Here is a 23226-nt window from a genome sequence, read left to right on the forward strand (position 1 = left end):
GGAGAAGCAATAAAATAAGAGCAAAAACTGACTATTACACAGCACCACAGAGCAGTACACTTATGATACCACACCAGAAAGGCAATTGATACAGTAAGATGGAACTATCCATGTAATACAGATTTTGCATTGCCCCTATTGGACAAACCATCAGCAAATTTGGGTTTTAGTGCCATCTCTATTTCAATGACATCATCCTCACATTAATACAAAATACCAGTGATTGTCTGTTTGCCTTCTGTAACATCATGTTCTCATTGTAACTAAAATTGAATTTGTCCAAAACTGAACTTTTTGTGCTTTCTCTCTTTACTAACTAACCTAAATCCAAAATTGCCATGTATGTGGGTCGTTCTACCATAACTCCCAAGTACCTTGCTCTCTGTTTTAGACCGTGATCTCATGAGCGTATCACATCCAATGCTAGAGCATCAGATGTGATATGCTAATGACACCCTGCTCCTGCTCTGCTGCAAAATTAATTTCTTAATCTTCTCTGTAGCCATCAGCGGTGGGAATCGCACTGCACTCGGGAAGTGGGAACGATCCCTTAGAGATATATTTGACTCAGATGTTTCCTTCACTCACTTTATCCGATCTCTCGCTCATCTCATGTCAAAAATATCATGACAATCTGTTATTTTCTTCCCTTTGACACTCGGAAAACTCTTAGTGCTCTGACTTATTTTTGCCTTGACTACAGCAATTCTCTATTAATCAATCTCCCTCTTTCTAAACTCACTCCTCTTTGATCTATCCTGAGTGCAGCAGTCAGGGTAATATTACCACTAAACTAATGCCTCCACTCTGTACTAATCATTGAACTGGTTGCTAATCCGCTGCAGAGAACAATATAAACTTGTATCTCAAACCCACAAAGCTCTCCACAGTTTTGCATCACCCTATAACTTCTTCCACATCTCTGTCTACCACACAAGTGCTCTCTATTCTTTTAATGTTTTAAGCTGTAGCGTAGCTTCCATGTGGGCAAAATGGGTGGTTGCCCATGTCCAGCTCTCTAAAGGGGACCACACGAAGCTACACTACTGTAACTGTATCGGCGTGCACAGTGCACCTATACACCTATACAGATACACTCTACAACAGAGGGGGGAGAATCTATCTTCCTGCTCTGCCACCTGGCAGCTATGGGCTATGGCTATAGAGCCTGCCTATGGGGGTGCATTATACTACAGTATATAGAGTCAGCCTATGGGGTGTATTATACTATATAGAGTATGGCTATGGGGGAGGCATTTACTGTAGAGAGTTTGTCTATGGGGGTGCATTATACTATATAGAGGCTACGTATGGGGGGTGCATTATACTTTATACAGTTTGCCTGTGGGGGTGCATTATACTATATAGAGTGTGCATATGGGGAGTGCATTATACTGTATAGAGCCTGCCTATGTGGCTGTATTATACAATATAGAGTCTGCCTATGGAGGGTGCATTATACTATAGAAAGTCTGCCTGTGGGGGTGCATTATATTATATAGATTGTGCATATGGGGAGTGCATTATACTATATAAAACCTGCCTATGTGGATGCATTATACTATATGGAGTCTGCCTATGGGGGGTGCATTATATACTATATAGAGTCTGCCTATGAGGGTTCATTAAAATATATACAGTTTGCCTATGAGGAGTGCATTATAATATAGAGTCTGCCTATGGGGGTGCTGTTAGGGTTGGCGGAACGCACCAAACAAATATATTAATAAAGTGCGTTCACAACCCGGGGTCCACAAGACTCAGCCCCTAGGATGCTGGGGTAAGAGCTGAACTTGACCCACTATGCGCACGGCGAGGCACAAACGATGCCACTACCTGGCGCTGAATCTGACTCCAGTTATCCAAATACTCATGCAAAAACCAGAGGGTAGGTGATCATTAGAAGCTTTCACCAGAGTCAGTCACAGATGTACACACAAACTTGTCATGGTCTATACTAGCGCACGGCCGTGGAGCCATGAGATCCTTTTATAGATGCCAATCTGCAAAGACCTTGCTAGTAAGCCAAGTCTGGACTCGCTTGAGGACCTGGGCATGTGTCCTCCGACCACCAATGAGTTGTAGTCTCACGGGCATGCTCAGAAGGACAAAAGCTGGACTTAGTCCCATAAATGTCTCCTTGCTGCTGTCTAATGCTGGTTGTTATAGCTGAACCTGTAGAAGCAGCAGCAACCAGATGCAAAGCTCAAGACTGAGCAAGACACTGGGACTAACGTCTTTGCTGAGCAGAGTCCTCTGCTGCTGAGACAGAATGGGAGACTGCAGAAGACATAGGTTGGGATTCCCCCTGTGCAGCGGGAGAATCCTGACGCCTAACAGGTGCATTATACAATATAAAGTCTGCCTATGGAGGGTGCATTATACTATATGGAGTCTGCCTATGGGGGTGCATTATACTGTATAGAGTCTCCCGATGCATTATACTATATAGAGTCTGCCTATGGGGGTGCACTATACTACTGTATATAGAGTTTGCCTATGGGGAATGCATTTACTATATACAGCCTGCATATGGCAGTGCATTATACATAATAGAGTCTGCCTATGAGGGTGCGTTATACTATATAGAGTTTGCCTATGGGCAGTGCATTATACTATAGAGTCTGCCTATTGGGGGTGCATTATACAATATAGAGCCTACCTATAGGGGTGCATTATACTATATAGAAATATATAGTTACATAGTTATTAAGGTTGAAGGAAGACTTTAAGTCCATCTAGTTCAACCCATAGCCTAGCATGCCCTAACATGTTGATCCAGGGGAAGGCAAAAAAAACCCATGTGGTAAGAGTAAGCTCCATCATGGGGAAAAAAATTCCTTCCCGACCCCACATACCGCAATCAGACTAGTTCCCTGGATCAACGCCTTATCAAGGAATCTAATATACACTCACCGGCCACTTTATTAGGTACACCTGTCCAACTTCTTGTTAACACTTAATTTCTAATCAGCCAATCACATGGCGGCAACTCAGTGCATTTAGGCATGTAGACATGGTCAAGACAATCTCCTGCAGTTTAAACCGAGCATCAGTATGGGGAAGAAAGGTGATTTGAGTGCCTTTGAACGTGGCATGGTTGTTGGTGCCAGAAGGGCTGGTCTGAGTATTTCAGAAACTGCTGATCTACTGGGATTTTCACGCACAACCATCTCTAGGGTTTACAGAGAATGGTCCGAAAAAGAAAAAAAATCCAGTGAGCGGCAGTTCTGTGGGCGGAAATGCCTTGTTGATGCCAGAGGTCAGAGGAGAATGGGCAGACTGGTTCGAGCTGATAGAAAGGCAACAGTGACTCAAATCGCCACCCGTTACAACCAAGGTAGGCCTAAGAGCATCTCTGAACGCACAGTGCGTCGAACTTTGAGGCAGATGGGCTACAGCAGCAGAAGACCACACCGGGTACCACTCCTTTCAGCTAAGAACAGGAAACTGAGGCTACAATTTGTACAAGCTCATCGAAATTGGACAGTAGAAGATTGGAAAAACGTTGCTTGGTCTGATGAGTCTCGATTTCTGCTGCGACATTCGGATGGTAGGGTCAGAATTTGGCGTAAACAACATGAAAGCATGGATCCATCCTGCCTTGTATGGAGCATCTTTGGGATGTGCAGCCGACAAATCTGCGGCAACTGTGTGATGCCATCATGTCAATATGGACCAAAATCTCTGAGGAATGCTTCCAGCACCTTGTTGAATCTATGCCACGAAGAATTGAGGCAGTTCTGAAGGCAAAAGGGGGTCCAACCCGTTACTAGCATGGTGTACCTAATAAAGTGGCCGGTGAGTGTATATACCCTGTAATATTATACTTTTCCAGAAAGGTATCCAGTCCCCTCTTAAATTGAAGCAATGAGTCCCCCATTACAACATCATACGGCAGAGAGTTCCATAGTCTCACTGATCTTACAGTAAAGAATCCGCGTCTGTTATTATGCTTAAACCTTTTTTCCTCCAGACGTAGAGGATGCCCCCTTGTCCCTGTCACCGGTCTATGATTAAAAAGATCAGCAGAAAGGTCTTTGTACTGTCCCCTCATATATTTATACATTAACATAAGATCACCCCTTAGTCTTCATTTTTCCAAACTAAATAGCCCCAAGTGAATAACCTATCTTGGTATGGCAGACCCCCCAGTCCTCTAATAACCTTGGTTGCTCTTCTCTGCACCCGCTCCAGTTCAGCTATGTCTTTCTTATACACCGGAGACCAGAACTGTGCACAGTATTCTAAGTGTGGTCGCACTAGTGACTTGTATAGAGGTAAAATTATGTTCTCCTCATGAGCATCTATGCCTCTTTTAATGCATCCCATTATTTTATTTGCCTTTGTAGCAGCTGCCTGACACTGGCCACTGAATATGAGTTTGTCATCCACCCATACACCCAGGTCTTTTTCATTAACGGTTTTGCCCAGAGTTTTAGAATTAAGCACATAGTTATACATCTTATTACTTCTACCCAAGTGCATGACCTTACATTTATCCCCATTAAAGCTCATTTGCCATTTATCAGCCCAAGCTTCTAGTTTACATAAATCAGCCTGTAATATAAAATTGTCCTCCCCTGTATTGATTACCCTGCAGAGTTTAGTGTCATCTGCAAATATTGAAATTCTACTCTGAATGCCCCCTACAAGGTCATTAATAAATATGTTAAAAAGAAGAGGGCCCAATACTGACCCCTGTGGTACCCCACTACTAACCGTGACCCAGTCCGAGTGTGCTCCATTAATAACCACCCTTTGTTTCCTATCCCTGAGCCAACTCTCAACCCACTTGCACATATTTTCCCCTATCCCCATTATTCTCATTTTATGTATCAACCTTTTGTGTGGCACCGTATCAAAAGCTTTTGAAAAGTCCATATACACTACATCTACTGGGTTCCCTTGGTCCAGACTGGAACTTACCTCTTCATAGAAGCTGATCAAATTAGTCTGACATGATCGGTCCCTAGTAAACCCGTGCTGATACTGGGTCATGAGGTTATTCCTCTTCAGATACTCCAGTATAGCATCCCTTAGAATGCCCTCCAGGATTTTACCCACAGTAGAGGTTAAACTTACTGGCCTATAATTTCCGAGTTCAGTTTTTGTCCCCTTTTTGAATATTGGCACCACATTTGCTATACGCCAGTCCTGTGGTACAGACCCTGTTATTATGGACTCTTTAAAGATTAAAAATAATGGTCTATCAATGACTGTACTTAATTCCTGCAGTACTCGGGGGTGTATCCCATCCGGGCCCGGAGATTTGTCAATTTTTGTGATTTTTAGACGCCGCCGTACTTCCTGCTGGGTTAAGCAGGTAACATTAAATTGGGAATTATTATCACTAGTCATATTGGCTGCCATGGGATTTTCTTTTGTAAATACTGATGAAAAAAGTCATTTAGCATATTGGCTTTTTCCTCATCCTCATCCACCATTTCACCCAGACTATTTTTAAGGGGGCCAACACTATCATTTTTTAGTTTCTTACTATTTATGTAGTTAAAGAATATTTTGGGGTTATTTTTGCTCTCTCTAGCAATGAGTAGTGTTGAGCATTCCGATACCGCAAGTATCGGGTATCGGCCGATACTTGCGGGTATCGGAATTCCGATACCGAGATCCGATACTTTTGTGGTATCGGGTATCGGTATCGAAACAACATTAATGTGTAAAATAAAGAATTAAAATAAAAAATATTGCTATACTCACCTCTCCGACGCAGCCTGGACCTCACCGAGGGAACCGGCAGCGTTCTTTGCTTAAAATGCGCGTGTTTACTTCCTTCCGTGACGTCACGGCTTGTGATTGGTCGCGTGCCGCCCATGTGGCCGCGGCGCGACCAATCACAGCAAGCCGTGACGTAATTTTCAGGTCCTCAATGCCTAATTCTAGGCATTTAGGATTTTAAAATTACGATCCGGCTTGTGATTGGTCGCGTCGCGGTCACATGGGCGACACGACCAATCACAAGCCGTGACGTCATGGGAGGCAGGAAACGCGCGCATTTTAAAATTACGTCACGGCTTGTGATTGGTTGCATGCCGCCCATGTGACCGCGACGCGACCAATCACAGCAAGCCGTGACGTAATTTCAGGTCCTCAATGCAGAATTAGGCATACAGGACCTGAAATTACGTCACGGCTTGCTGTGATTGGTCGCGTCACGGTCACATGGGCGGCATGCAACCAATCACAAGCCGTGACATAATTTTAAAATGCGCGCGTTTCCTACCTCCCGTGACGTCACGGCTTGTGATTGGTCGCGTCGCCCATGTGACCGCGACGCGACCAATCACAAGCCAGATCGTAATTTTAAAATCCTGAATGCCTAGAATTAGGCATTGAGGACCTGAAAATTACGTCACGGCTTGCTGTGATTGGTCGCGTCGCGGCCACATGGGCGGCACGCGACCAATCACAAGTCGTGACGTCACGGAAGGAAGTAAACGCGCGCATTTTAAGCAAAGAACACTGCCGGTTCCCTCGGTGAGGTCCAGGCTGCGTCGGAGAGGTGAGTATAGCAATATTTTTTATTTTAATTCTTTATTTTACACATTAATATGGATCCCAGGGCCTGAAGGAGAGTTTCCTCTCCTTCAGACCCTGGGAACCATCAGGGATACCGTCCGATACTTGAGTCCCATTGACTTGTATTGGTATCGGGTATCGGTATCGGATTAGATCCGATACTTTGCCGGTATCGGCCGATACTTTCCGATACCGATACTTTCAAGTATCGGACGGTATCGCTCAACACTAGCAATGAGTCTCTCTGTCTCAATCTTTGCTGCCTTGATTTGCTTTTTACATAATTTATTTAATTTTTTGTTTTTATTTAATGCCTCCTCACTACCTACTTCCTTTAATTCTCTAAATGCTTTCTATTTGTCCCTTATTGCGCCCCTTACAGCTCTATTTAGCCATATTGGTTTCCTCCTATTTCTAGTATGTTTATTTCCATACGGTATATACTGTGCACAGGTCCTATCCAGGATGCTAATAAATGTCTCCCATTTTCTTTGTGTACTTTTATGTCTCAGGATATCGTCCCAGTTAATTGCACCAAGATCCTCTCTCATCCGTTGGAAATTTGCCCTCCTGAAGTTTAGTGTCCTTGTCACCCCTCTACTACACATCTTATTAAAGGAGACATGAAAACTTATTATTTTGTGATCACTATTCCCCAAGTGACCCCCAACCCTTTATATATAAATAGAGAACAAGACCAGCACATCCAAGCTAGTGTGAACAGGCGCCAACCAAAAAAAACATGTAAGTTGAAGAACGATAAAGGTTGCACCATTATTTACCAAGAATGACTATTCTAGAACATTGAAAATGAATTACTGCCATAGAAAATAGGAAAAAAGTGCTATATAATGTACACATGAAATATACTGTATATACAAGGTGGGCCATTTATATGGATACACCTAAATAAAATGGGAATGGTAGGTGATATCAACTTCCTATTTGTGGCACATTAGTATATGGGAGGGGAAAAACTTTTCAAGATGGGTGGTAACCATGGCGGCGGTTTTGAAATCATCCATTTTGGATCCAACTTTATTTTTTCCAATACGAAGAGGGTCATGTGACACATCAAACTTATTGAGAATTCCACAAGAAAAACAATGGTGTGCTTGATTTTAACATAACTTTATTCTTTCATAAGTTATTTACAACTTTATAACCACTAATAAAATGTGTTCAAAGTGCTGCCCATTCTGTTGGATTGTCAATGCAACCCTCTTCTCCCACTCTTGACACACTGAGAACAACATCGCAGAAGAAATGCTAGCACAGGCTTCCAGTATCCGTTGTTTCAGATGCTGGGGTCATCTGAAGGCAATTGTCTATGCTGTGAAGATACGAGATGTGCAGCACGGACGGATTCTTTATCGCCGGGTCATTTACACTTTTTTTAGATAGATTATAATGGGTGTGCGTGTGTAAGTGTCTCGGGTATGTGAAAAATGACATCACAAGTACCGGAAACACTGAAGTGTGAAATGGGCCTTAACATTAGCTATAGCCGCGCTTTTCTATTTTGGCAAATATCAGTAGTTGACATTATTTTGTATATGATTACTAATCTATATTTGGTAATGTACTGTATGTATTTGCTTTCACATGCATATCGTATCGAGGTACAGTACATATGAGAATTTATTTGAAGTGATTTGAATTCTCAAATTTTAAAAAAAATTGTAATATCAAGAATATGATTTTGTTTTTTTCAACTCACTTCCCACAAATTCATTGAAACATCAGCCAGCAAAGCCAACAAAAGATTTGAGAACAAAAATAATATTCATCTTACCACTCACTTATCCCACAGCCCGCCTTTTGATCCTCTATGCCTCTGAACCGTTCAGACCAAGCGTAAGGCTCTTTAGCCGAAAACCATAGGTCAAACTGGAAACCTTTTTTTATATTTGCTGTCACTGTGACTTTTGCCAGTTATTTTCTCTGAAGCTTTTAACTGATCATAATAAGTTTAATTTATACTTATTTAGGATAGCACACCCCACCCTGGATCTTCTCTGTTTTTTCCAGCCTTATCCATGTGATGCCTTCCATTGCTCCGAAGCTTGCATTTCCAGTTTGTTGAGCTGACACCTTTTTGGTTTTGATATATACACTTCCTTATGAGAATTAAGTAGTCAAGTAGTCTGCACTATCCCTGGTAAAGTCTGCAGAACCAAGTCAGAAGGCAAACATTGTTTCTCTGGCAAATTGCTTGGATATGCATAAGGATTACAGTGAAAGTACAGTTATTAGTTATGTGCTGTGTAACAAGCCATGCACTGTGGATCTGCCATACCACCAGGATATATTTTTATTCACCAGAAGTAAATAATCAAAGTTTCAAGTGCACAGCAAGCAGAGATCTTGACACACAACATTTACAGAAAGAGTGCATAACTTTTTTCATTGGAAAGGATAACTTTTATGTATCCCCTTTCAGCTTACTATACACACCGTAATGCACAGAAATTGCCGATTTTACAAGATGGGACATATAAACTGTATGGAGTTGTCGTTTTATTTTTGAAAGAAATTACGACTGAAAATAAAAGCAAATGTCGCCATTGCCCCTTGCTATGAGCTATAAGGTAACACATAATAAAACAAGCATCTTTGAAATAATGCTTTCTTTTAGCTATCAAATTTTATTTTCCTATCACAACAAACTGTGGATCCATAGGCGTGAAACTGGCCTTGTAAAAGATGTAAGCTTGTGATGTATTCTCGGATGACAGACAGTATGAAAGGTGGATATAAATTAACACTGAATGTCAGTCTACTTGCTTGGGCTATAGATGGAACAGGCTCTTGGACAGGGTATTGGACAGAGCAGCTGGAAATAGACAGAGATACAAAATATAGAGCCAGACAGATCAATGCTGTCTCTCAGCGGGTTCCAAATGTTGCAGACTTTCCTACACAACATGTTTACTGCTGTCATTACATCTCTTCTTCTAATCCAACACCAGAATCTGCACATCCTCTGACACATCACCATCAATCATCACTAGGACAAAATCCTAATCAGACTGCATTGGAATAGAACTTAAGGGTGGGCAGAGACAGGCCAAATGAACTAGAGACGAGTGAAGTAATTATCCTTTTTTAATGATCCTTTCATAAATGTCAAATGTACTGTTAAATTAATACTAAGGTGATCATTTTCAATATGCAATTAATGTACGAAGGTACTTTGGGTCTGTTTTACTATTTAACATAGAACGGTTTGGGAAATCATTATTCATGGGTAATTGGTTACCTGATAAAGCACCTTGAAATAGAATACTTGGGTCTTCTGTCTGTCCAGTGAGAAAAGAAAAAAGTACAAGTCAACGCATTATAGAAAATACTTATTGTAAAAATGTGTTTTTTATAGTAAGTCTCAATGCAACATATAGCAGTGTTGTAACATGCAAGAAAAAGATCAGTTATATACAGTAAGTAGTTAGAATATTTTGGAATATATAAGGAGCCTTATATGATCGGGTGACTAGCTCCACTGTTGATCCACAGGAACTAGTATTGGTTAACCAAAAATGCATGGCACATTTGGAGTTAAAACACTTTAAATGCTTTATTTAATGCTTGCGAAAAACAAAAAATCCAACAAAAGTCTGCCGTGTGATTTTTTGTGGGACGTGTATTTTTCACATAAATGACATAAAGCATTTATAATTTTTTTTTAACTCTGGATGTGCCTTGCATTTTTGCATTATGCAAGTGGAGCTTTTGTGCACGCTGATTTCCCAAAGCTTTTTGCTTTCATCCCAGAAATTTTTATCTTAAATATTTGTCATTTAATATTTAAAAAAATGAAGTCTCTGGAATGGTATGATGCTGAAAGGTCTCTGTATAGTGATGAGCGAAGATACTCGTTACTCGAGATTTCCCGAGCACGCTCGGGTGTCCCCCGAGTATTTTTTAGTGCTCGGAGATTTAGTTTTCCTCACCTCAGCTGAATGATTTGCATTTCTTAGCCAGCTTTATTACATGTGGGGATTCCCTAGCAAACAGGCAACCCCCACATGTACTTATGCTGGCTAACACATGTAAATCATTCAGCTGCGGCAATAAAAACTAAATCTCTGAGCACTAAAAAATAGTCGGAGGACCCCCGAGCGTGCTTGGGAAATCTCAAGTCAAGAGTATATTCGCTTATCACTATCTCTGTAAATCATTTGCTCAATTTTGCATTTATAAATTCAAAGGTTTCTCATTTGTGGTTCATATTTTATTTTATAATTATTTTATTTTTCATTTATTTTGGCTATTTCTAAAATATATTGCCTATCTACAGTTGTGCTCAAAAGTTTACATACCCAGCAGAATTTTTGCTTTCTTGGCCTTATTTCACAGAATATGAATGATAACACCAAAACTTTTTCTCCGATCATGGTTAGTGGTTGGGTGAAGCCATTTATTGTTAAACTACTGTGTTTTCTCTTTTTAAATGATAATGACATCCAAATGACCCTGATCAAAAGTTCACAAATCCTGGTGATTTTGGCCTGATAACATGCACAGAAGTTGACACAAATGAGTTTGAATGGCTGCGAAAGATAACATCCTCACCTGTAACCTGTTTGCTTGTAACCAGTGTAGGGACCGCAGGTAAAGAAGGATGCAGGGACAAATAGGAGCCAGAAAGCAAATAGCGTTTTTAACTTTCTTTTTAACTTCCAACCAAAAAGATGACAAACGTTTTTCCACGCAGGGAACTTATATACAAGAACACAATCTCGCAGTAAATCCTAATTACTATATGACCGCCCTGAACTATACCCGTAGAATGCGGCAGCGCCTCACTAGTGACTCCCTACTAAGATAAAGTCAACAACGGTCACTTATCAGTGCTGGTTCAGCGATGTAGTCCTGACGGTGAGGCTCCGACAACGCCGTAGTCCTGATGGCGGAGGAAGGAGGTGTCTTCTGGCGACGGGCCCAGGCGTAGAGTCGAGTCCAGAATGTCTTTTGCGGTGCTGCGTTCCCTCCTGCAGGCGGACGTTGATCCGAGGTAACAGCCTCCCAGTCCAGAGAAGAGTCTTTTTGAGGAGGATTAGGAGAATAATCAGTATCAGTCACAGCTGAGACGAAACCATGCGAGTCCGTAGCACTCTCTGGCAAGGTGCTCTCAGGGAGCGCGGTAATACTGTCCCTGAGCTGGTCAGCACTACCCCTCTGCCTGGGGGGTCGCTGACGACGAATGCGCCTCTTTTTGGGGGCTCTGGTAGTTGCCCACAGTGTCTGTTGCACGTTTTCCCCCTGCTTCCAGCAAGTCTCACTGCGGCCTGCACACTCACAACAACTGCGCTGCAGTTTCCTCTCCTCAGAGATTTCCCGCGCTTCTCTGCCCCTGCTTTCGCGCGTTTTGCTTTTTATCCTCTCCTCTCCCTGCGTCACCCTTCCTCCTGTCACATGAGCCTGGCTTCCCATGCACCCCTCAAATCCGTCCCCCGGAACCCCGACTCCCGGCAACAATGGTTCCACCCATCTGCACAGCTCACCAGGTCCCTGTCCCATACATTCCCCCACCCTGTATGCTCGCCAGTCCCTGGGCGAGGCCTTCGCACTGACAGGTCGCCCACCTGACGGATTGTTCCACACTTGGTTCTGTCTGGTGTGTAAGTCAGGACTGTAGCGAGTTGGGGGTCTACCGGCAGTAGAACGTTCAGAACGTCGTGGCTCGGGTCCTTGTATAGGGGGTGTTGGGGAAATGTCGTCAGCGGAAGAGTGACTGGTCAGGGGTAGTGTAGTAGTCGAGATAGGGGGAGTATTTTGACGCCGTTCTTCTTCTTCATCATCTTCTTCATCCCACCAATGGTTGTTGGGGGATTCAGTCGTAGGTGGCTCTTCCCTGATTGCGGATTCCGGGGTGTCCGAGTCAACAGAGCGACACAACCGGAGCATGTTGCGATGAAGAATGCGAGTACCTGTACTTCCGAGGGCCTCAGACTGCACTTCATATACAGGTCCATGCGGGTCTATACGGCGAAGCACCCGATAGGGTGTTTTTTCCCAACGATGGTCTAACTTGTTTTGCGGTCTTTGCTCTCGAACGAGTACTCGATCACCTGGCCGGAACTCTGGGGGTTTTGCTGTAGGGGTGCTCCGATGCTCCACTTCCCGAATTCGAGTGTGTACCAGTCGGTGTAAGGTCTGCAGCCGATGCCGATGATCACGCACCCACGAAGCCATCCCTGTTCGGGGGCCTTCTTCCTCCGAAGACAGTTCCAGATCTGTCATGCCTTTTCCTGGGCGCCCAAAGACCACTTCATACGGGGTGCGTCCTGTGACTTGATGAACTCTATTGTTGTAGACCCACACTAGGTCCGACACATACTCCGGCCAGCGGGCCTTCTGATCTTGTTCTAGCGCACGCAGCATTTGAAGCAAAGTCCGGTTAAACCGCTCACAAGCCCCATTTCCCTGGGGATGATACGGTGTGGTGCGTGACTTATCAATGCCGTAGAGGCGATGCAGCTCTTCCATGACTTTGCCCAAGAAACAGGCGCCTTGATCCGAATGTATTCGCCTCGGACAGCCGTAAACTTGAATAAAGTTCTTACAGATAGCGCTCGCCGCCGACTCAGCTGTCTGATCACGGGTAGGGGTGACTACCGCGAATTTTGAAAAATGATCTACCATAACGAGGCAGTGTTCGTAGCCTTGATGCGCTGCTCCAATGGTAATGTAGTCTATCATTAATACTTCAAAAGGGGCAGACGTCGTGATGCTCTGCACAGGCGCCCTTTCCTCCGGTGACTTGGTTAGCTCACATTGTCGACATTGTCTACAGGCAGTTTGTACTTCCGCAAGCAGCCAAGGATGATAGAACCGAGTTTGCAGCCACTTAAACGTCCTCTTCACTCCGAAGTGTGCCCCGGACTCATGAGCTTCTTTAGCAACTGCGGCCACCACGGGCCCTGGTAAGACCATCTGCCAGGTCGGCTCGGAATCTGCCTGAGCCATGGTTAAGTGGCATAAGAGCCCGTCCTGAAGAGTTAGGCGCTCCCACTGCCGCAGAAGAAGGTTCAGGTCTGACGGGAGAGTTTGTCCAGGGCTTCTCACGGGCAATAGACCATTCGTTATCCACTGTCGCAATGGAGCTAGTTCCTGGTCTTCCTGTTGCAGCCGTATCCATTCGTCCCGACTCTGAACCAACAGTCCTGTAGCCGTTCCGTTCCCGGTCTGTTCCCGGCTCACAGCCGTCCGAGTAGCGCCCCCGATGGCGTAGGGGATTTCTTCTCCCTCCAGCTCCTCATCTCGGTTAGTCCTTGGGGGATTCTTCCGCAGACGAGATAATGCGTCAGCATGAACATTCTCCGCTCCTCGCTTGTAAAGGATACGGTATCTGTACTTGGCCATCCGGGCTACCCAGCGCTGTTCTAGGGCACCCAATTTTGCATTTTCCAGATGTGCCAATGGGTTGTTATCCGTGCGTATCAGCACCTCGGAACCGGCCAGGTACTCAGCGAACCGCTCCGTCATAGCCCACACCACGGCCAGCAGCTCCACCTTGAAAGAACTGTAATTGTCTGGGTTCAACTCAGAGTCATGAAGAGACCGACTCGCATAGGCGATCACTCTCTCCCGCCCATCCTGAACCTGAGACAACACAGCCCCCAATCCCTGAGAGCTGCCGTCGGTGTGTAGGATGAACGGTTGCGAAAAGTCCGCATAAGCCAACACCGGCGGCTCCATGAGAGCTGTCTTCAAGTCCCGGAACGCTGCTTCTTGTGACTCCTGCCATTGTATCTTCTTTCCCCGTTCCTTGGGGGAGCTTCCTTTCAGCAGGACTTGTAGATTGTGAGAACGGCGAGCAAAATTCTTCACGAAGCGCCGGTAGTACCCAGCGAGGCCCAAGAACGCCCGTACATCCTTAGCGGTCTCCGGTGTGGGCCACTCCTGGATTGCAGCAATCTTCTCCTGCGATGGCCGGACTCCTTCGGCGGACACCACATGCCCCAGGTACTCGATCTGTTCCCGGAACAAGTGACACTTCTGGGGCTTCACCTTAAGCCCGTATTTCAGCAACCGGTCTAGTACCTGTCCCAGTCGGCACAGATGTTCCTCGAATGTTGGGGCGTAGATGATGATGTCATCCAGATAAATGAGAGTGGCCTCGAAGTTCAAATCCCCCAGACACCGCTCCATTAATCGTTGGAAGGTGCCTGGAGCGTTGGCCAGCCCAAATGGCATTCGATTGAACTCAAATAGTCCCATGGGAAGGATGAACGCTGTCTTAGGACGATCTGCTTCTGTCATCGGGACCTGCCAGTATCCGCTGGCTAGGTCTAAGGTGGAAAAATATTTGGCCCGACCCAGCACGGAGAGAGACTCCTCGATACGGGGAAGTGGATAAGAGTCTCGGACGGTGCATGCATTTAGCTTACGATAGTCCACACAGAACCGGAGCGTGCCGTCCTTTTTCCGCACCAGCACGATCGGGGCAGCCCACGGGCTCTGACTCTCGCGGATCACTCCCTTTTGTAGCATCTGGCCTAACAACGTCTTTACTTCCTGGTACATCTGCGGGGGAATCTGTCTGTACCGCTCCCTGATGGGCACTGTATCTCCGGTCGGAATTCCATGTTCGATGGCCGTGGTACAGCCAAAATCATCTTCATGTTGCGCAAACACTTCAGCATAGTGTCCAAGGAGCCGCTGCACTCGCGAGACTTGTGATGGATCCAGACCCGGTAATTCTGCTCGCATATGTTCCAGAATAGTTTGACCTTTTCGGAACGCTATCAGCTCAGGATCCTGTGTAGACCGGACACTGACCATCCAGGGATCAGGGGAATCCACCTTTAACTGTAAAGTATCTGGAGGAGGCATCACTTCTAACGGTCGTAACACTTTGGCCATCTCACTTCGGACCCGTAGCACGACATCGTGTTCGTCCACATTCACACATCGCACTGGTACGGCCCCATTTTTAACAGTAGCCAGAGATCGGGCCACCAGCAGTCCTGTGGGCAAAGGGGACGTAAAGGTGGGCTCAACCTGCACTTGCACTCCTTCCAGAGGGATGCGAGCTCGGATGGGCAGGGATATAACAGTCTGTCCTGGGGGAAACGTCACTTCTGCTGTCGGGGAGGTGATTACTTTCCCTAGTATGTCTCCCTCCTGAAAGGTCTCTTGCACACGGACTTCCCTCACTAACTGTCTGAACACGGAGCCTTGAGGTGTACTGGTCCCCCACTGATTGAGTGTCTCTTGTGTGGTCTCCCCTAACAGCAAACTGCCAAAGTCGTTCAATACATTCATCCCCAAAGTCACGATATGTTGTGGGCTGGGATCCCCCCGCGTCAACACAACCCCCCGGCGGCCCAGGTCTTTCCCACATAAAGATATTTGCATCCAGGTGACCCCTTCCACTGGGATGGGCAGCTGATTGGCGGCCTGCAACCGGATTACGGGGCCCCATTGGGGTCTGACTGACACAGGGAAGTGTTTTCTAAAATAGGCCTCGGGCATCGTCGTGACTTGAGATCCGGTGTCCACCAGACAACGTACAGCCCGCCCTTCACACTCTGCCCAAACCAGGGGGCAGCTGGCAACCAAATTTTTGGGACTTTCACCACCCATCCGCGGGGATTCTGACTCCGAGCGTCGTCCCCTTAGCTCGGAGTCCTCTAGTTTAACGGCCGCCGTGACGAGGCCCTCCCTCTCCGGGGGCACTCCCTGCAACCATAGCAAGCACCGGGGACCGGATAATATCCTGAACGAGCGCCACGAGCTGGACTCCCAGACCCTTGCCCCCGGGGTAGCTCCCTTGGGCTTCGCGCATTTTTTTTAACTTCGGCCAGTTCCTCTCGGATTTGTTTGAGCTCCTGCCGCATCTCCTGAACCCACGACGGCTCACCCCCTCCTGGTGCAGCGGTCTGGATAACCCGAGCCTCTCCTGTCAGGACCGTCACCCCCCTCTCTTGCTCCCGGGTGCGGGCCTCATTGCCTATGTCGGAGAAAGTCAGGCGCGGGTCGACCCGCACTCGTTCACGTAGAGCCTGTTTGGTCAACTCATCCCGCAGTCCCGTCACCAGTTGGTCGCGCAGGGTCACGTCAACATGTCCCATCCCCATACCATCTTTCCGCACGATTGCAATGTTTAGCTCTTGCAGAGCATTCATGTACTGAGTGACAGTCTCGCCCTCTTTTTGTCGCCGTCCAAACAACCGGGCCCGCAGCTCTCCCACGTCGGTGGGATCCCCGTGCGTCCCCTCTAACACATGTAACACCCCGGTAAAAGTATTCCGCTCTGTGGGGGGTCTCAACATCACTGAATCCCGAGCCTCTCCGTCTAAGGCCATAATGGCCACCTCTGCTTCCAGGGCTGGGGTCATAGGATGCATTCTCAACAGCCCCCTCATCCTTTCAGTCCAGCTCCACAACAACATGTTGCTCCCATTAAACTTGGGCAAATTGTTTAACATGGCCCCCAATGAGAGAGAAGCTCTAGGCCCAGCCCCATCCTCCGTATCTTCTGGCTCCTTCTTTGGATCCTGCATCCTGCCGACTACGCCAAATGTAGGGACCGCAGGTAAAGAAGGATGCAGGGACAAATAGGAGCCAGAAAGCAAATAGCGTTTTTAACTTTCTTTTTAACTTCCAACCAAAAAGATGACAAACGTTTTTCCACGCAGGGAACTTATATACAAGAACACAATCTCGCAGTAAATCCTAATTACTATATGACCGCCCTGAACTATACCCGTAGAACGCGGCAGCGCCTCACTAGTGACTCCCTACTAAGATAAAGTCAACAACGGTCACTTATCAGTGCTGGTTCAGCGATGTAGTCCTGACGGTGAGGCTCCGACAACGCCGTAGTCCTGATGGCGGAGGAAGGAGGTGTCTTCTGGCGACGGGCCCAGGCGTAGAGTCGAGTCCAGAATGTCTTTTGCGGTGCTGCGTTCCCTCCTGCAGGCGGACGTTGATCCGAGGTAACAGCCTCCCAGTCCAGAGAAGAGTCTTTTTGAGGAGGATTAGGAGAATAATCAGTATCAGTCACAGCTGAGACGAAACCATGCGAGTCCGTAGCACTCTCTGGCAAGGTGCTCTCAGGGAGCGCGGTAATACTGTCCCTGAGCTGGTCAGCACTACCCCTCTGCCTGGGGGGTCGCTGACGACGAATGCGCCTCTTTTTGGGGGCTCTGGTAGTTGCCCGCAGTGTCTGTTGCACGTTTTCCCCCTGCTTCCAGCAAGTCTCACTGCGGCCTGCACACTCACAACAACTGCGCTGCAGTTTCCTCTCCTCAGAGATTTCCCGCGCTTCTCTGCCCCTGCTTTCGCGCGTTTTGCTTTTTATCCTCTCCTCTCCCTGCGTCACTCTTCCTCCTGTCACATGAGCCTGGCTTCCCATGCACCCCTCAAATCCGTCCCCCGGAACCCCGACTCCCGGCAACAATGGTTCCACCCGTCTGCACAGCTCACCAGGTCCCTGTCCCCTACACCAGTGTGTGTGCATAAAAGCTGAGTGAGTTTCTGGGATCCAGACAGATTCTTTTATCCAGCCACTGACTTTTCTGGATTGTGAGTCATGGGGAAAGCAAAAGAATTGTCAACAGATCTATAGGAAAAGGTAATTGAACTGTACTAAACTGGAAAGTGATACAAAAAGATATCCAAGCAATTGATAATGCCAGTCAGCAGGGTTCAAACTGTCATCAACAAATGGAAAATCAGGAGCTCTGTAAAAACAAAACCACAGTCAGGTAGACCAACAAAAATTTCGTCCACAACTACCAGGAAAATTGTTCGGGATGCAAGGAAAAACTCACAAATAACATCAGCTGAAATACAGGACTCTCTGAAAACTAGTGGTGTGGCTGTTTCAAGGTGCAAAACGAGAAGGTTGAGTCACTTGAAGAAAACCATTGCTGTGCATATGCTACAAAATATCTCACGTACAATGTGCAAAACAGTACAGAGACAAGCCTCAAAACTTCTGGAACAAGGTAATTTGGAGTGATGAGACCAAAATTGAACTTTTTGGCCACAACCATAAACGTTACATTTGGAGAGAGGTTAACAAGGCCAACGATGAAACTAACACCATTTCTACTGTAAATCACGGAGGTGGATTGCTGATGTTTTGGGGATGTTTAAGCTACAAAGGCACAGGAAACTTGGTCAAAGTTGAATGAAAGATGAATGCAGCACATTATCAGCAAATACTGGAGGCAAATTTGCAATAATCAGCCCGGAAGCTGCACATGGGACGAACTTGGATGTTTTAACATGACAACAATTCAAAACACAAGACCAAGTCAGCCTGTCATTGGCTACAGCAGAACAAAGTGAAGGTTCTGGAGTGGCCATCTCAGTCTCCTGACCTCAATATCATTGAGCCACTCTGGGGAGATCTCAAGCGCGCAGCTCATGCAAGACTGCCCAGGGATTTACAAGAACTGGAGGCTTTTTGCCATTAAGAGTGAGCAGTTTTACCATCTGAGAAAATAAGAAACCTCATCATCAACTACCACAAAATACTTCAATCTGTCATTGGTGTTAGAGGGGCCAATACACGATATTCAGAAATGGGGTATGTGAACGTTTGATCAGGGTCATTTGGATGTTTTGGGTTGTCTTTATGATTTAACCATGAGTGCAGAAAATGTTTTGGTGTTACCATCCTTATTCTCTGAAAAAAGGCCAAGAAAGCAAAAAATCTGCTGGGGTATGTAAACTTTTGAGCACAACTGTATTAATCTATCTATCTATCTATCTATCTATCTATCTATCTATCTATCTATCTATCATCTATCTATATATCTATCTATTATCTATCTATTATCTATCTCATATTTATCTATCTATCTATATATCTTATATATCTACACTACCGTTCAAAGGTTTAGGGTCACCCAGACAATTTTGTGTTTTCCATGAAATCTCATACTTTTATTAATCAAATGAGTTGCCAAATGAATTTAAAATCTAGTCGAGACATTGACAAGGTTTGAAAAAAAGATTTTTATTTGAAAGAATAATTTTCTCCTTCAAACTTTTTTTTTTCGTCAAAGAATGCTCCCTTTGCAGCAATTACAGCATTTCAGACCTTTGACATTCTAGCAGTTAATTTGCTGAGGTAATCTGGAGAAATGTCACCCCATGCTTCCAGAAGCCCCTCCCACAAGTTGGTTTGGCTTGATGGGCACTTTTTGCACCATACGGTCAAGCTCCTCCCACAACAGCTCAATGGGGTTGAGATCTGATGACTGCGCTGGCCTCTCCATTACAGATAGAATACCAGCTGCCTGCTTCTTCCCTAAATATTTTTTGCTTAATTTGGAGGTGTACTTTGGGTCATTGTCCTGTTGTTGGATGAAATTGGCTCCAATCAAGCGCTGTCCACAGGGTATGGCATGGCATTGCAAAATGAAGTGATAGCCTTTCTTATTCAAAATCCCATTTACCTTGTACAAATCTCCCACTTTACCAGCACCAAAGCAATGAGACCATCACATTACCTCCAGCATGCTTGACAGATGACGTCTGGCACTCTTCCAACATCTTCCAGCATCTTTTCAGTTGTTCTGCATCTCACAAATGTTCTTTTGTGTGATCCAAACACCTCAAACTTGGATTCGTCTGTCCATAACACTTTTTTCCAATCTTCCTCTGTCCAATGTCTGTGTTCTTTTTCCCATATTAATCTTTTCCTTTTATTAGCCAGTCTCAGATATGGCTTTTTCTTTGCCACTGTGCCCTGAAGGCCAGCATCCTGGAGTTGCTCTTCGCTGTAGACCTTGACACTGGCGTTTTGCATGTACTATTTAATGAAGCTGCTAGTTGAGGACCCGTGAGGCGTCGATTTCTCAAACTACAGACTCTAATGTACGTGTCTTGTTTCTCAGTTGTGCATCGGGGCCTCCCACTTCTCTTTCTACGCTGGTTAGAGCCTGTTAGTGCTCTCCTCTGAAGGGAGTAGAACACACCGTTGTAGGAAATCTTCAGTTTCTTGGCAATTTCTCACATGGAATAGCCTTAATTTCTAAGAACAAGAATAGACTGTCGAGTTTACATGAAAGTTCTTTTTTTCTGACCATTTTGAGACTTTAATGGAACCAACAAATGTAATGCTCCAGATTCTCAACTAGCTCAAAGGAAGGTCAGGTTTATAGCTTCTCTAATCAGCCAAACTGTTTTCAGCGGTGCTAACATACTTGAACAAGGGTTTTCAAGGGTATTCTGACCATCCATTAGCCTTCTTACACAGTTAGCAAACACAAAGTACCATAAGAACACTGGAGTGATGGTTGTTGGAAATGGGCCTCTATACACCTATGAAGATTGCATTACAGACCAGATATTTGCAGCTAGAATAGTCATTTACCACATTAATGTGAATCAATGTATAGAGTGTATTTCTGAATCATTTAATGTATGTACCTATCATCAATACATACATTTACAGAACATAACCATGGAAAGGGAATCTGTCACAAAGTTTTTGACACCTAACCCAAGAGCAGCATAACGTAGGGACAAAGACCTTGATTCCAGCGATGTGTCACTTATTGGTTTGCTTGCTGTAGTTTTGAAAAATCACTGTTTTTTCAGCATTAGGTTATCACTAAAGGACTAGTAAACTGCTACCACGTAGCCCTCCTTGTCCATGAGCTCTGTATAGTTCCACCCTCATTACTGATTGACAGCTTTTTCCTATGCATAGCATACAGATAAAGTTGCCAATCGGTGGTGTGGGCAGGAGTATACAGAACTCAGAATTCAGAGAACTGGATGACCTAAAGCAGATAAAAATGTGATTTTATCAAAACTGCAGTAAGCAAACCAGTCATTGACGCATCGCTGAAATCGGGGTCTCTGTTCCTACATCATGCTGTTCTCATATGAGAGAAAAAACATGGATACTTCAATTTTATTACAGCAATTTAACAACAATAATATAGCATCAAACATACCAAATGTCACTGCATATAGCTAAAAAGAATATAACAAGACATATTTTAATCTAATATTTATACTTTAAAATTTTAATGAAAAGAGCAGCAGAACATTATATATAATGCTAATAATATAATTAGTTTGCTTTAATTATTGTATTGTTAACGTTGTTACTTATGACTGTTGTTTTTGAAACTGTTAAACTGTAAAGTGCTGCGGAATATGTTGGCACTATATAAATGAAGATTATTATTATTAAATATGTGCTCTGTGTGAATGTACACTTTCTGCTTTATGCAGTGAGTGATAAGACTATGTTCTTCTAAAGAATTAACAGTTGCCACTAGGTGGCGCATGTGTAATGTAGTGACTAGAAGGACACATAGTAACGTTTTACCGTTTAGGCTCATGCAGATTCTGTCAAACCAACTCATGAGAAATATCAATAATTATCACAAAAATGTAATCACCATCACAAATTGATAGAAATTATGAATGTTATACTGTGCCATATTTAATTTCATAATTTAAACTGGTATTTTAACGTGTGTTTAGATGTGTGATTTCCTGGGATACATTGCCATATAACTAGATTTGTTGTAATGTACAAATTTCATCAATCAGGTATCATTCCAATTAGTATAATGGCGATGACCTCACACTGTCTATAGGTTACTCGGCACAATCCTGCTGACAGGTTCCCTTTAATGTGTTTTGCATTCTATTTTGCATTTTTGAGTCATTAATAGATGTGGTTTATTAAGGTGCACTTTGTTTGCTTTGGTCATCTATATATGTGCATATTGACTCATTTGGATTAATTAATGTTTATTACAAGCTACAGCTGTCAGGCTGGGTGGATATAGAATATACATGAGTGTTCTCACCAGTAGCGTAGCTACCGGGGGGCAGAGGGGACGGGTGCCCCGGGCCCCGCGCTCTGAGGGGGCCCACCCGGAGCTACGCTACTGTAACATAGCATAGCACGCCAATACAGTTATATTCTGCGGCAGAGCAGGGAGAATCAATCTCCCTGCTCTGCCGCTATGGGCCCCTGAGCAGGCGGGGGGGCCCGGTGCCAGCAGTGGGCCCCCCGCCCGTAATCTCATGGTGAGCTGAATTGGCATCTAGCCGATACAGCTCACCGGGTTGATGAGGGAAGGAGCCCTGCGCTCCTTCCCCCATCATCCCCCTGTCAGCGTCTGATGTCGCAGACGCCGACACTGACAGCGGGCGCGATGGCGTCACCGCCCAGCGCCCGCTGTCAGGACAAGAGCGAGAGCAGGGAGCCTATGGGGGTGCTGCCTTATATACTATAGGATCTGCCTATGGGGGGTGCTGCCATATATACTATAGGATCTGCCTATGGGGGGTGCTGCCATATGTACTATAGGATCTGCCTATGGGGGTGCTGCCTTATATACTATAGGATTTGCCTATGGGGTGCTGCCTTATATACTATAGGATCTGCCTATGGGGGGTGCTGCCATATATACTATAGGATCTGCCTATGGGGGTGCTGCTATAAATACTATAGGATCTGCCTATGGGGGGTGCTACCTTATATACTATAGGATCTGCATATGGGGGTGCTGCCTTATATACTACATGATCTGCCTATAGGGGGTGCTGCCTTATTTACTCTAGGATTTGCTTATGGGGGGCGCTGCCTTATACACTACAGGATCTGCCTATGGGGGGTGCTGCCTTATACACTACAGGATCTGCATATGGGGGGTGCTGCCTTATACACTACAGGATCTGCCTATG

This window comes from Ranitomeya variabilis, chromosome 6, assembly GCF_051348905.1.
Source record: "Ranitomeya variabilis isolate aRanVar5 chromosome 6, aRanVar5.hap1, whole genome shotgun sequence".
NCBI lineage: Eukaryota > Metazoa > Chordata > Amphibia > Anura > Dendrobatidae > Ranitomeya > Ranitomeya variabilis.